Source organism: Budorcas taxicolor, chromosome 2 (assembly GCF_023091745.1).
Source record: "Budorcas taxicolor isolate Tak-1 chromosome 2, Takin1.1, whole genome shotgun sequence".
NCBI classification, from domain to species: domain Eukaryota; kingdom Metazoa; phylum Chordata; class Mammalia; order Artiodactyla; family Bovidae; genus Budorcas; species Budorcas taxicolor.
The window spans coordinates 127,963,082-127,979,082 of NC_068911.1; positions in this window are offsets into that span (position 1 = coordinate 127,963,082).

Below are 16,001 nucleotides of genomic sequence, written 5' to 3' on the forward strand. Positions count from 1 at the left end.
GAACATGATAAATTAGCTATCGTGATGTTATAAGACTTCTCTTTCCAAAGTAAATACCAAATTAATTTAAATAACTGTAGATTAATAGGTATTTATAGAATGGCAGCAAGTAAAGTTTTTTAGTCTGATCTCTTAACTAAATTTAAATTATAACATTATCCAAGAATTAAAACCATCCAAACTTTTCCATAGCAACTACGTGAAAGTGAAACTCTTAGTCACTCAGTTGTGTCCGACTCTTTGCAACCCCATGGACTGTAGCCTGCCAGGCTCCTCTGTCCATGGAATTCTCCAGGCAAGAATACTGGAGTGGGTAGCCATTTCCTTCTCCAGGGGATCGTCTCAACTCAGGGATCGAATCTAGATCTCCTGCATTGCAGGCGGATTCTCTACCATCTAACCCACCAGAGTTAGTTAGCCCCATAGCAACTAAAATGACAAGCAAAATCCTTGCCATGGATCACAAGGCCCTACATGCTCTGGTCCCTGCAGTGCTCTCTGACTGGGTGCTCATCTCTTCCTCCTGCTCTCTCTTCCTCAGCCAGAGTGCCCCTCTTTGAAGCTTAAACAAGTTTATTGATCAACATGGGCAGAAGTTTCAATTTTCACAATGCTAAATATAAGTGCAATCAATTAGTCTTCATTCCTACAATTTTCTACACAGGGGTCACTTTTATCCCAGATCTTGACATTACTGTTTTATCTTTTTTTTTTCTTTTTTTCTATCTTAATGATTTAGTACAATGACTCATTCTCTTAGAAGCTATCACTAAACACCATAGTTAGCTTCTCCCCATTTCCAGTAACTCCCAATTCTACTGCCATATTTTATTCCCTTCAGGTAGTTTTATCACTGTCTGAAATCATAAAATTCCTAATAAAACAGTAGGTTTTTTAAGAATTTTTTTCACTTATCGTGCATTATTATTTCCATAATAACTAACATTGTGAGTCATTTCACTTACGGGTGGGACTTTCAGCATTCTTGCCTGGAGAATCCCATGAACAGAGGAGCCTGGCGGGCTACAGTCCATGGGGTTCGAAAGAGTCACACATGACTGAGTGACTGAACTTAACAGTTAAACAGGCTTGGATGGCTGAGGAAGACACACAAGAATCAAAATGGCAGTGCTTACATACCTGAAGTTATTTACCTAAAAAGGGAGGAACATAGCAACAATGTCAAGTCAGGATATGCATCACAGCAAAGTTTATCTCAGGAGAAGGCGGCAAAGGCCAGGTTAGTGCTACCGCCCTCTCTCTCTGAAAGGCTGATATGCACACATTTCTTTTGCTCATATCAGGAACCACAGATGCGTGCAGAGAACACCTCAGAACCAGCACACATGAAATAGAGACTCTGCTGGGATTTCTTGAGGTGTCTCACAGAGACCCTGGGCAAATTAAGAATTTCCTGCTACCAAATACAATGCTGATAAGCTGGTACAAACTGCCTCAAAACTCCTAGAATCCATAGTTTCAAGTCAACACTATTATCAGTACATTTCATGTCATTCCTAGGGATTAGTGTCATACAGGGACATTTCTTATTTCAGTGGAACAGCTCCAGCTAATTCTAGGTCTATTGGAATTAACCCTACAAGCAGAGGCACATAGTAGAAAGTGTGTGTGTGTGTGTGTGTGTGTGTGTGTGTCTGTGTGTCTGTGTGTGTGTGTGTTGAATGAATTAGTAAGCCTTTATTTCCAGCTTTTTCTTAAGATTTGAAATTATCCTAATTGTTTCTACATAGAAAACAAACTTGGCTATATTTTATTCTGGTAACAGAGGTGACAAACTACCCACCAATATTGGTGTCTCTGCTTCTGCAGAGTACTTGCTGGGAAGTGCTGCCCAAACTATGGCAACACATCCAACACTCACCAAAGGAGTATGAAAGAGATTTATGCTGTTTCTTGGCTCTGGCAATTGAGAAGTAGGAATGGCTTCCCCCCTATTTTTCCCCATGTACTTTCTTGGTTCAGATGGCCTGAGAACCTAGGGATGGTCAAACCATAAGATGGAAATTGATGCTGATCAGCAGTAGCCTCAACTGTTGTTGCATGTGTGAGAAGTGCATCACTATTGTGGTGAGTCACTGATATGCTGGGATTTATTACTGCAGCTAGTGTTTTCTTTGCCAAAACTATTCTTACTAGAGAAGGGTACTCATAAAAAGGAGACTACCAATTACTCACTGGTGATTAGAGTTTACTTCATATAGTTGCAGAATTATAACACAGTAATTTTTCATTTAATAGCTGGTATTTAAATTTCAATTCAGCAATTTATTTTTACATGATTTATAGGACATGTGTCAAATATGCTTCTCCTGTTATATTTTACTTAATGGGTAACATAATATTTTATTATTCCTATTTGCTTGTGCATATGTCCTACATTTAATGTGTTCAAGATATTTTACAAAATAAACTGGAAGAAAAACCTCATATTTCTAAATTCATGCTTTGTACACTGTCTACCAAGAAACATTTAAAAATGGATTTTTCACCTCTTCCAAAGAATGTCTTCACACAACGTTTCTCCCCTTCCTAAACATAAATATTCATTCTTTGTGATGCACAATTTAGAAATGTTAATAATCTGTATCATGCTGCTGCTGCTGCTAAGTCGCTTCAGTCGTGTCCGACTCTGTGTGACCCCATAGACGGCAGCCCACCAGGCTCCCCTGTACCTGGGATTCTCCAAGCAAGAACACCGGAGTGGGTTGCCATTTCCTTCTCCAATGCATGAAAGTGAAGAGTGAAAGTGAAGTCGCTCAGTCGTGTCAGACTCCTAGCGACCCCATGAACTGCAGCCTACCAGGCCCCTCTGTCCATGGGATTTTCCAGGCAAGAGTACTGGAGTGGGGTGCCATGACCTTCTCCGAATCTGTATCATATCTTTGTCTAAATTCAACAGCACAGTATTAGGCCTTCAGAAAGTTGAATAAAATTTTCTGTTGATTTGTAGAGATTAGTTTGTTCTATGTTTACTATTATTGCCCTCTTCAGCCATTTTAAAATTGGTCATCTACTCTGTGAAACAAATTTAATTAATAATGTGTAAGCTGGTAACTACAGACAACTTTGTAATTACATAGTGTAATATATTATAAATAAACATCACTACTAGGTTCTTAGTAAGGTTAACTTCATATTATTTTATTAAATTACTTTATATTGTATAATATAGTACCCACCATATAAATTTAACTTTTAAAGATGCAATGAAGTGTTGTGGACCATTCATTAACACAGTCCTTTCCCTTTGAGATGATTGACTGAAATTCTTTTTAAAAAAATTAATACTTATAAACTTAGTATTATAAGTTTTTTAAGTCTCTTTCTCTCATTTATTTCTCTAAAAATAGAATGATGATTTGATGTATGTAATTTAGTCACTTGAATGAAACTATTTAATCAATGTTTTATCTAAAAGGAATGTATAATGTGCATATTGTAAATGTTTTTGATACCCCAAACAAGCATTTTAATAGAATAATATAAATATAAAATATAAAAATAATATACTTTAAAGATCCATTCATCGTATTACTTTAAGAAAGTATACCTGTTTTCTTCATTTTATTTATATCTGCTCCACTTCTTCCCTAAAGGCATTCAGTAATGAGATTCGGTTAAAAGTAGTAGCAAAATTATTTCTGCTAAAGAAGAATAGCAATCAAAATTTTGTACATGCGTTCTAGTTTCAAAGACTATCTGTCAAAAAAAATTGCAGTGCTTATAAATCTAGTCATTACCGAATTTTGAATGACAATGCATCAGCTGTATGAAACACTAGTGCTTTGTTCTGTTTTGATTGTTTTGTTTTGGGTCATTTTGCTTTTGAATCAGTGCCTGCTAAATTGACTTCATCTTAAGGATCTTCTTTCTTTCCTAGAGACAGTGAATCTAGATACAAACAACCTAGCATTTGCTGCTTAGTGAAATTCTCTTTGTGAACAAAAATCCACAAATATGAATAACCTAGGACTATGTAATATCTTAAATCAATTACAGAGTTACATTTAAAAGAAAATAAAATTAGGAATGTTTGAAACCAGATTGGAGACTCAGTGATAATTATAAAGATTTCTATAAGAATTAATCCTTATAGAAAAGAACTGCTGAGAAGAAACTTCTGAAGTGATTGTTCTTATTTCTTCCATTGTGGAAATGGTTTAATTTACCTTCAAAGTTAGTAGGGTGAATTAGTGTGATTATTTCTCTCAGGGAAAAAAACAAACAAAACCAGAATTTATAAATGTATGTTTACTGGCATTACCATTTGTGAACTGCTTCAGAAGTAGATCAAAACAAATCTCCCTTCTCAATGAGTTATTTTTTAATTAACTATGCAGTTTATATTAATTTATTATCAATGTGCCTGTTTTACTTTTATATGTGGTGCAAAGTAAAGCTTGAAAGAAGACCTCTTTAATGAGCACAAACAGAATAGGGAGTGCCAGCAATTAAACACCAAATGCTCACATGGTGGGCACCATCCCTGGTTCTAAACATCAATGACCAGATTTAGATGTTTCCATTTTGGTGTTTGGAGTCAGAAGAAACAATAGTCTGGAAGAATATGGAGTCATTGAAAGAGGTGCAGTTACGATGAGAAGGTTTGAATGTTAAACTAGATGCTCAATAAACTTAACAATATCACTAGAATAGAAGAATATTGTACCTGAAAATTTACTAGTTACCACTTTTAAGTTTGAAATATTCAGGTATCTTTTTTTGCTTTAGTTACAATATCCCTTAATTTCCTAGAAGGCTTCAACAACTCATTTCAGGAAACAAAACTATAATTCTAAAAAGTAAGGAGGAAATGTTGCCTTTTGTGAAAACAATAAAGTAATAAATATGATGTATTTTTAACAATGCTTGGATCCTAGGTAAAATAATGTATTCAGATAAATAAAATTTGAAGAAAAATTATGCTTAAATATTGAGTGAAATATAAATAAATTCATTAAGGACTAAACTACACATATAAAAATATGCTAATACAAAGGCAATTTGACTAATACTATATTATAGGTTGCAGAATTTTTACTAGCAATAACACCAGGACAACAGTAAGCCTTTTGCGATTTAATATTGCTATTACCACTAAGCCTATAATTTAAAACTTCTATGAGAAAACAAAAATGTTATTTTACAGGTTTCCTACTTAGATATGAAGATGTGTGCCAAAGACTTGAGAAACCATCTGTGTTAGTTGCTCAATCCTGTCCAACTCTTTGTGACCCCATGAACTGTATAGCCCGCCAGGGTCCTCTATCCATGGAATTCTCCAGGCAAGGGTACTGGAGTGGGTTGATATGCCCTCCTCCAGGGGATCTGACTCAGGAGTTGAACCTGAGTCTCCTGTGTCCCCTGCATTACAGATGGGTTTTTTACCACTGTGGAAGCCCATAAATATATACATACATATAATATATTTAGATATATTCACATATGTAACATATATATACTGTTGCTGCTGTTGCTGTTAAGTCACTTCAGTCGTGTCCAACTCTGTGCAACCCCATAGACGGCAGCCCACCAGGCTCCCCCATCCCTGGGATTCTCCAAGCAAGAACACTGGAATGGGTTGCCATTTCCTTCTCCAATACATATACTAGTCAACATCAAATTAAGAAATAGTAAGCATTATAATATTAGAGTTTCATATTTCATTTCCCCAACTCTCCAGTTCTCTATTACTACTACTCATAGGAATCCCTGAGTCATTCACTATAGTGGTTACTCTGTCCACACTTCTAATAAAATTCACTTGCGTATCAAAAGGCCATCTCTGAAACCTTTCTAATTATACTGATAGGTTGCTACATTATCCTTCTACAATATTTTTTTGCTCTTTATCCAATTCATAGAGTATGTCTTATTTTTTAAATGAGATAGCAGACAGGAATTTTGTAAAACCTTAATGATGATTATATTTTTCAAATAGAGCAAAGTATGTCCTCAGTCTCAGGATATGGGTAGGAGGTATATGAGTAATGGCTGTGCAGAGCTCAGAGTGGGCCCAGTTGATTATAGGCTGTTTGGCTTATAGGAACCCATGCAAGGACAATGATATTAAAAGGATGTTAATAAATTAACAAATACATATCAAGACCTTAAGGGCTAACTTCTTGATGCCTTTTAATCTATTATATTCTAGTAACTATTAAAGAAATTCAGCATTAAAGTAAATTCAACTGTAATTACAATACAAACCATAAATCCACAAATTATGATATTGTTTTTCTTTTGCATCACACAAATGAATCAAAGCAAAAACCTAAAATGGTGTGCAAAATGTCAAAAAATGTCATAAATCAAGTCATCTAAGCCATCTAAGCACTCCTATTGTAGAGATTAATATATTTTCCCAAAGAACTCTCACCCTTCTCTGTTTGGAGTCCATAAAATATTGTGTATCTATGATGGTTAGAGTCCTAGGATCAGAAGGCAGAAAGATCTTTGAGAAGATATTTACTTTTGAAACAATCAAGCAGGGTAATACTGGAAGCATTGTTTAATGAACTTTTAAAGGAATGGTATTTTATAAAAAATATTTAAACATACACTTAGTATTTTCTCTGTGAAAGTGAAAGTGAAGTCGCTCAGTTGTGTCCAACTCTTTGCGACCCCATGGACCGTAGCCCACCTGGCTCCTCCGCCCATGGGATTCTCCAGGCAAGAATACTAACAAACCAGAATTTTTAACTGAAAACAATAAATTCATTTTTCATTATATTTTCATCAAATTTGTACTCCTTTTCTTCTTCCTTTTAACTTTTAATTTAGATACATTTTTCCATCCATATTCATCTGTACTATGCTCTAGAAAATACTTCTTTTTCTTCCTCATTCAACTATACTATCCCATCCTACAACCCCAATTTTATAACCTTTGGGACAAAAGAAAGCTATTGTTTCCTCCTTAAATGTTGGTTAACTAGAAACTTTCCAGGTGTTGTAGTGCTTCTTCTTGCCTTAATGGCCTTTTCACAAAAGATTGATATTCTGTTTATCCTGACAGTTTTCAAATAGCCTTCCTCAGAATTATGTTAGGGAGGTTTTTAATTGTTTACAATTTATTCTTCACCTCCTTTCTGCTCTCACAGTGTTTTGTATGCATTCATCCCTGGTGGCTCAGACTGTAAACAATCGACCTGCAATGCAGGATACCCAGGTTCGAGCTCTCGGTTAGGAAGACACCAGAGAATGAAATGGGTATCCACACCAGTTTTCTTGCCTGGAGAAATCTACCGACAGAAGACCCTGGCAGGCTACAGTGCATGGGATTCAGCAAAGGCTGGATACAATAGAGCAATTAACACTTCCACTTTCAGAGTAACACTATACATCACTTCTACCTTCTTGAAATTATTTTTATAAATACCTCATTTGTCCTCAGTTCAGTTCAGTTCAGTTGCTCAGTCGTGTCCAATTCTTTGCGACCCCATGAACCATAGCACGCCAGGAATCCCTGTGCATAACCAACTCCCAGAGGTCACCCAAACACTTGTCCATCGAGTCAGTGATGCAATCCAGCCATCTCACCTCTGTCGTCCCCTTCTCCTTTTGCCCCCAATCCCTCCCAGCACCAGGGTCTTTTCCAATGAGTCAACTCTTCTCATCAGGTGACCAAAGGGTTGGAGTTTCAGCTTCAGCATTTGTCCTTCCAATGAACACCCAGGACTGGTCTCCTTTAGGATGGACTGGTTGGATCTCTTTGCAGTCCAAGGGACTCTCAAGAGTCTTCTCCAACACCACAATTCAAAAGGATCAACTCTTTGGTGCTCAGTTTTCTTCACAGTCCAACTCTCACATCTACACATGACCACAGGAAAAACCATAGCCTTGACTAGACGGACCTTTGTTGGCAAAGTAATGTCTCTGCTTTTGAATATGCTATCTAGGTTGGTCATAACTTTCCTTCCAAGGAGTAAGTGTCTTTTAATTTCATGGCTGCAGTCACCATCTGCAGCGACACTGGAGCCCCAAAACATAAAGTCTGACACTGTTTCCACTGTTTCCCAATCTATTTCCCATGAAGTGATGGGACCAGATGTCATGATCTTAGTTTTCAGAATGTTGAGCTTTAAGCCAACTTTTTCACTCTCCTCTTTCACTTTCATCAACAGGCTCTTTAGGTCTTCGTTGCCTTCTGCCATAAGGGTGGTGTCATCTGCATATCTGAGGTTACTGATATTTCTCCCAGCAATCTTGATTCCAGCTTGTGCTTCAACGAGCCCAGCATTTCTCATGATGTATTCTGAATATAAGTTAAAGAAGCAGGGTGACAGTATACAGTCTTGACATACTCCTTTACTGATTTGGAATCAGTCTGTTGTTTCATGTCCAGTTCTAACAGTTGCTTCTTGACCTGCACACAGATTTCTCAGGAGGCAGGTCAGGTGGCCTGGTATTCCCATCTCTTTCAGAATTTTCCACAGTTTGTTGTGATCCCCACAACCAAAGGCTTTAGCATAGTCAATAAAGTAAAAATAGTTGTTTTTTCTGGGACTCTCTTGCTTTTTTGATTATTCAGTGGCAGTTGCCAAATTGATTACATCAAAATTCTCTGACTTATATTAGATTTTTGTCTTATTAGAGATGTAAAGTTGCAAATTATTTTCTAAATTAATATATATTTTTGTTCTCTTATCTTCTCTGACTGAAATGGATTCAATTGCTCATTCCTGTTTATATTTGTAAAATTTAATGTTGGTAAAAAGATTTGATAAATATTCAGATTAAAATGGTATTACTTCACTGCTATACATCCATCTAGCTAGAAAATCAATTCTGCAATAATAGGGACATTGATTTGTCTTTGTCACTGAAGACAGTCTATAAAATCTTTGGTATTTTCCAAGCAATAGAAGTATCTTTGTTATCAATGGTGAGAAATTGCCATCTTGTGCTAATGAGATGACTCATTAAAATGAACTCCTTATTGCCAAATTCAGACTTAAATTGAAAAAAAGAAGGGAAAACCACTAGGCCATGCAGGTATGACCCAAATAAATTCCTTATGATTATACAGTGGAAGTGAGAAATAGATTTAGGGGATTAGAACTGATAGAGTGCCTAATGAACTACGGACAAAGATCATGGCATCCGGTCCCATCACTTCATGGGAAATAGATGGAGAAACAGTGGAAACAGTGTCAGACTTTATGTTTTGGGGCTCCAAAATCACTGCAGATGGTGATTGCAGCCATGAAATTAAAAGACGCTTACTTCTTGGAAGGAAAGCTATGATCAACCTAGATAGCATATTCAAAAGCAGAGACATTACTTTGCCAACAAAGGTCCGTATAGTGAAGGCTATGGTTTTTCCAGTAGTCATGTATGGATGTGAGAGTTGGACTGTAAAGAAAGCTGAGCGCTGAAGAATTGATGCTTTTGAAGTGTGGTGTTGGAAAAGACTCTTGAGAGTCCCTTGGACTGCAAGGAGATCCAACCAGTCCATTTTGAAGGAGATCAGCCCTGGGATTTCTTTGAAAGGAATGATGCTGAAGGTGAAACTCCAGTACTTTGGCCACCTCATGCGAAGAGTTGACTCATTGGAAAAGACTGTGATGCTAGGAGGGACTGGGGGCAGGAGGAGAAGGGGATGACAGAGGATGAGATGGCTGGATGGCATCATGGACTCGATGGACGTGAGTCTGAGTGAACTCCAGGAGTTGGTGAAAGACAGGGAGGCCTGGCGTGCTGAGCTTCATGCGGTCGCAGAGTGTTGGACACAACTGAGCAACTGAACTGAACTGAACTGATCTGATTTACAAAGAATGTTCCAGGATGAGCACATAGGCTGCAGCTTGAGGCCATGGGAAGGATTGTTATCTGAGACCTGTTTGTAAGGGGAATGTTTATGGCAAAAGAAGTTTCCTGAGCTTAGGGTTTAGGAATAATTATTAATAGGTAGAAGCCTTTTTAGGAGATAGTGATCTTAAGATGCTAGGGGCAAACAGGATTTAGAAAGATAAGAAATAAACTGAGGAATGTAGCATGAGTTACAATGTAATCACAAGTTAAGTATAGGCACATAAGAGGAAGTAGATAATAGATAGTAAAGCTGATTCTGAGAGAATCTCTGAAGCAGGAACTCTATTTGTAGGGCAACAATGATTTCTGGAGAAAATAAATCTGGGTGGGGGAAACTAAAAATGTCAAACCTCTGACCTCATGCTTTTGTCAAAGTATAAAAGAAAATCTGAAGCTTGAAATAAACATAGTCCTGTACTTTGAGTCAGAGGCTAATACTGCTCATCCCATCAGGCTGATTCCCTGGCTTCTGGAGCTGGACTCTGGCACTAGATAGCATATTCAAAAGCAGCGACATTACTTTGCCAACAAAGGTCCGTCTAGTGAAGGCTATGGTTTTTCCAGTGGTCATGTATGGATGCGAAATTTGGACTGGATATGAAAGAAAGCTGAGCACTGAAGAATTGATGCTTTTGAACTGTGGTGTTGGAGAAGACCCTTGAGAGTCCCTTGGACTGCAAGGAGATTCAATCAGTCCATTCTAAAGGAGATTAGTCCTGGGTGTTCATTGGAAGGACTGATGCTAAAGCTGAAACTCCATTACTGTGGCCACCTCATGCGAAGAGTTGACTCATTGGAAAAGACCCTGATGCTGGGAGGGATTGGGGGCAGGAGGAGAAGGGGATGACAGAGGATGAGATGGCTGGATGGCATCACCGACTCAATGCACATGAGTTTGGGTGAACTCCAGGAGTTGGTGATGGACAGGGAGGCCTGGTGTGCTGCGATTCATGGGGTCACAATGAGTCAGACCCGACTGAGCAACTGAACGGAACTGAGATTGTTTGTACTAAAGAGATGATTCAGTTTGGGGACTGGCCATTCCTCAACCCATGTAATATCAACCTGACCTCTAGGAAGAAGAGGGGCTCTAGAGGTGAAAGGTTGTTGCTGAACCAGGAAAGAGGCTGGGATTCTTGGCCTCTGGAGGAGAAGAATTCAATCCGGGGCCAGAGATGAGGCTTGATTGCTCAGAGCTTTAGTGTAATAAAGATTTATTAAAGTATAAAGGAGACAAAAAAAGCTTCTGACTTAGGCATCAGAGGGGAACAGAAAGAGTACCCCCTTGCTAGTGTTATCAGTAGAGTTATATACTCCCCCAATGAATCAGAAGAATGTCTGGAAGTTGTAAAGACCTCACCAGACCTACTCTCATAATTTACATTTTAAGATAACAGGATTAGCCAGAGGGTTTAATCCAGAGACTGTCCTCGGGCAGGATACATTATTGTTATATAATACTAAGGAATGTAGAGGGGAAAAAACTTTGTCCTTTCTTCCTCCTTGAGAATTCCAGACACCTCTCTCCTTTGGGACCCCCTAGACTTCTTATCAACCTGCCTAGGAAATGACTCTCTCAGAGATTGAAGTCAGCCACATAGCCAGCGATCTGATCAATCATTCCTATGTAATAAAAATTCTAGGCTTTGAAGGTCAGGTGAGCTTTCTTACTTGGCAATACTCTGAATATTGTCACAAATTGATGTGCCAAAACAGAGATGTGTCCTGAGTCCACAGGGAGAGGACATAGAAGCTTTATGTCTGGAACCATCTCACCCTATCTGTCTCTTCTTTTGGCTGGCTCTGATTTGTATCTTTTGGCTATAATAAAACTTTAATCCTATGTTTAATGTTTTAAAGAGTTCTGTGAGCTGTTCTGGTAAATTATCAAACCCTAAAGGAGTAAAGAGGAACCCTGAATTCGTAGCCAAATAATCAGAGGTGCAAGTGGCCTGGGATACCCCTGAACTCACAGCTGATGTCTGAAGTAAGTAAGAATACTATACTTAACCTTGAAAGTTTGGCCTAACTCCATAGTTGGTTACAGAAATAACTGTACCAAATTAAATGGATTTCTGCATATATATACCATTCTTAACAGTATGAAAAAGTATTGTTAATTACTTAGATCAGAGTTTTTCAACCTCAGCATATTGACATTTTGAACTAGATAATTCTAATTTTCTGGTGGGTTATCCTATGCCTTATAAGCATACTACTAAATGCTGCACATTTAGAGAATCAGTGGTTTACATATATGTTCCTTAAAGACAGAAGAATGGAAATTCACATGTATGGAAATGATTTTGTATGTAACACTAGCAGGATTCAATAAATGAATAAATATATATAATGATTATACTCTTGTCTCAGATAAGCATATATTTCCAGAGAAATTTTCAATACTCTTGCTGTTCTTGTAGCTTTTCTTGTAAATGAGACAGCACTTCCACTATGCCTAGAACACAGATTCTACGGGATCTTTCTCAAAGATTATTTATGCAGTAAATATTTTGTATTGGTGCTGTATACTCTAAAGCTATATACTGAAATATTTCATCAGGTGTTCCAAAAGTCATTTTATGTTCCCCATTTCCATAGGAAAGAAAAGACAACACAAATAACATCATATTTCATAACTTTATACAGTTTCTGACCCAGTAATGGAGATTATCACTCTTTTCAGTGCCAAACATACCACCTATTTTTTTCTATTGGCAAACAGAAGCAGTTTGTAATCAAAGTGCATATAATCAAAGAAATAAAACAATTTAAGTATATCTCAAAATTCATGTAAATATAATATTGCTTAACATTTATTAAGAGCATAGTTATTAACAATTTATTTAAATCTTAAGAGCATATAATGGTTCAAAATTAGTCAGTAATCTGAAATTTTATTTTCTTAATGACTTCTTGACTGATACTAATTGGATAATATATCTCAAAATTCATGTAAATATAATATTGCTTAACATTTATTAAGAGCATATTTATTAACAATTATTTAAATCTTAAGAGCATATAATGGTTCAAAATTAGTAATCTGAAATTTTATTTTCTTAATGACTTCTTAACTGATACTAATTGGTAATCTGGACATATTCAAAAGAAGTTGAAGTAGCTTGATACACATCCTCTAAGATTAAAACTTATTGATTGAAGAAATCATATATAAATGGGAAGAAAGGGTATTTTGAGGATTTTCAAGAGAAAAGAGAAGAGAAGAAACAGCCACCTGGATAAATTTGTAAAGATTAAAAATAATAATAAATCCAAATATTCAAGGGAAGAAAAAAAGTGACAGAAAATGGGTTAACAATTTTTATATATATACACACGCACACACAAGAATTAAAAAATTAAGTAAATTAATAGTGAATGGTGGAAGCCAGGTTTCTCATTGTTGGCATTGGAGTTTACAGGTACAGAAGGGGAGGGCCTAGAATGATCCATGTGGTAATGGATTAGAATTGAAGACAGCATGCTTAGTTTAATATATATATATAATATTATAATATATAATAATATTTTATATTATAATAATGTCTATATAATATAATATATATAGTTATATAGAGGAATATTATAGACAGTTAGATATACACTGATTGTTGGGGGAAATGGGGACAGTGGCAGATTTTGATTTCTTAGGCTCCAAAACCACTGAAAATGGTGACTGCAGCCATGAAATTAAAATATGCCTGCTCCTTGGAAGAAAAACTATGACAAAGCTAGACAGGTATTAAAAAGTAGAGACATCACTTTGCCAACAAAGGTCCATACAGTCAAAGCTATGGTTTTTCCAGTAGTCATGTATGGATATGAGACTTGGACCATAAAGAAGGTTGCATGAACTGCAGTACTGGAGAAGACTCTTGGGAGTCCCTGGGCAGCAAGGAGACCAAATCAGTCAATCCTAAAGGAAACCAACTCTGGATACTCATTGGAAGGACTGATTCTGAAGCTGAAGCTCCAATACTTTGGCCACCTGATGCAAAGAGCCTTGTCACTGGCAAAGACCCTGATGCTGGGAAAGACTTAGGGCAGGAGGAAAAGAGGTCAACAGAGGAGAAGATGGTTGGGTGGCATCACCAATGCCATGGACATGAGTTTGAGCATACTCTGGGAGATGATGAAGGACAGGGAAACCTGGCATGCTGTAGTTCATGGGTTTGCAGAGCTGGACATAGCAACTGATCAACAACAACAGATAAGTACCAACATATTTTTTTTTTCCACTGTCAGTCAAGAAAACCTCAAAGCAACCACATCTCAGTTGCAACAAGGATACCTGCATCCATATCTTGGTTTCTAATTCCATTCTCCAATTTAAAAAACAAGCCTTCTTGGAGAAATGCAAGATTCTGGAATGTGTGCAGGAAATAGATGAGTCTAGAGCATGTTGTAGTACCAGAAAGTAGGTAAATGCTAAATAAAGAAATAAACCACACAACAAAAACACACAACAATGGGTATATGCCTGCCAAAGGGATATGAGAGAGTAAACTGAAAAAGCCCCCAGTGGCCAAAAGTGGAACAACTGGCACAAGAAAAGAAATGATATATTGGATTCTATCTTGCAATAAAATAAATATCCTTGAGTCCATACTGATATAAATTAATTATTGAATAAATAAATAAATCAGGAAGAAAAAAGTCTCCCATGAGGAAACACTACAAATAATGTACATAGAGACTCCACTCTCAAGGAGAGAGAGCACATAAATCCTTACTCTGAAAAACTATCAATACCTGTTCCCCACCCTTTATTCCAAATATATTAAAGTTTGCTTTAGGTACTGACATGTGTCACACATCATCCTTATTCTCCACTCCTAAAATTTGACACAGAAATAATGATATAAAGATGGTAGCACTGTGGCCCTGTTTGGTCTTATAAAGCAGCTTCATTAGTATAATCATGTGCAAACTTTCCAACAGTTCTGTATACTAAGCAATCTATTTACCATACTGCAGAAAAGTAATTGACATTTTTAAAGTTCTCAGAGTATTTGACATAGCCATAATGCAGGACTTGTTATTCTGACTCTATATTCAGTACCGTTTCTACCCTAGGTAAAATTTATCTCTGATATGCTTAGGCCAAAACATCTATTAGTACTGACAAATAGTGATAATTTCAGAAAAATACATCCCCAAGAATAAATGAATATATAACTATACACTCCTCTATCTATGTAAGCTAAAACTGAGTTAGAATCCCATGCACATGTTTAATGCTTTCAGGTTTATTTGCTAGTCATGTCTGACTTTTGCGACCCCATGGACTCTAGCCCACTAGGCTCCTCTGTCCATGGGATTTTCCAGGCAAGAGTACTGGAGTGGGTTGCCATTTCCTTCTCCAGGTCAACACTTACAATTTTTCTTAAATATACATGGAGATATACAGATAAGCATAAATTACAGTTACATGCAAACACACATTGTTTGCATATACCTGTGTGTATATACATAGATACACATACATGTAAAATCTTTATATTCAAATAGATCATATTTTGAATCAAATCTATCTATATAAATATATACATATATATTTCTTTAGCCACTTAACTGTCTTAAAATATTTCATTTTAATGTTTTTTGTTAAAAATTTTTCATTTGTTATTTTAACCTTTGAAATGTTATCCCCTCCCATTTTGTAGAAAATAGAACAGCTTCTTTCAGAAAGTCTATAAAGCTATTCATATTATGGGTATACAACCATTCAAGTTTTTAGCCCAGTGTTCTCTACATTCATAGGGGAAACAAAGAATAAATAATTTTAAAATGATAGGTACAGAATATGCTATCAGCTAGAAAGGCAAACATAAGAATTAGTAGTTTCCAAAAGTCTAGTAGCCTATAAATATTTAGCTTACTGCAACCAATTTTCCACTAGAGTGAATATGGACCTCAAAAGTGCAATATCATTGGTAAAAAATTTAGCTTGAACTGAGTTTACCAACCTCATCATATCCTAGGTTAGTGAAGCAACCAAAGCTGATTTTTTTTCCTTGTTTAGTGCTTGAACAAAAAAAGAAAAGGAAAGAAAGGACAACTCAATGTCAGAGATCAATTTATAAATAGATATTCTGCAAAATGCTGTAAGACAGCTTTGTAAGCAAAACAATTGACAGCAAAAAATCTGATGTTCTTAC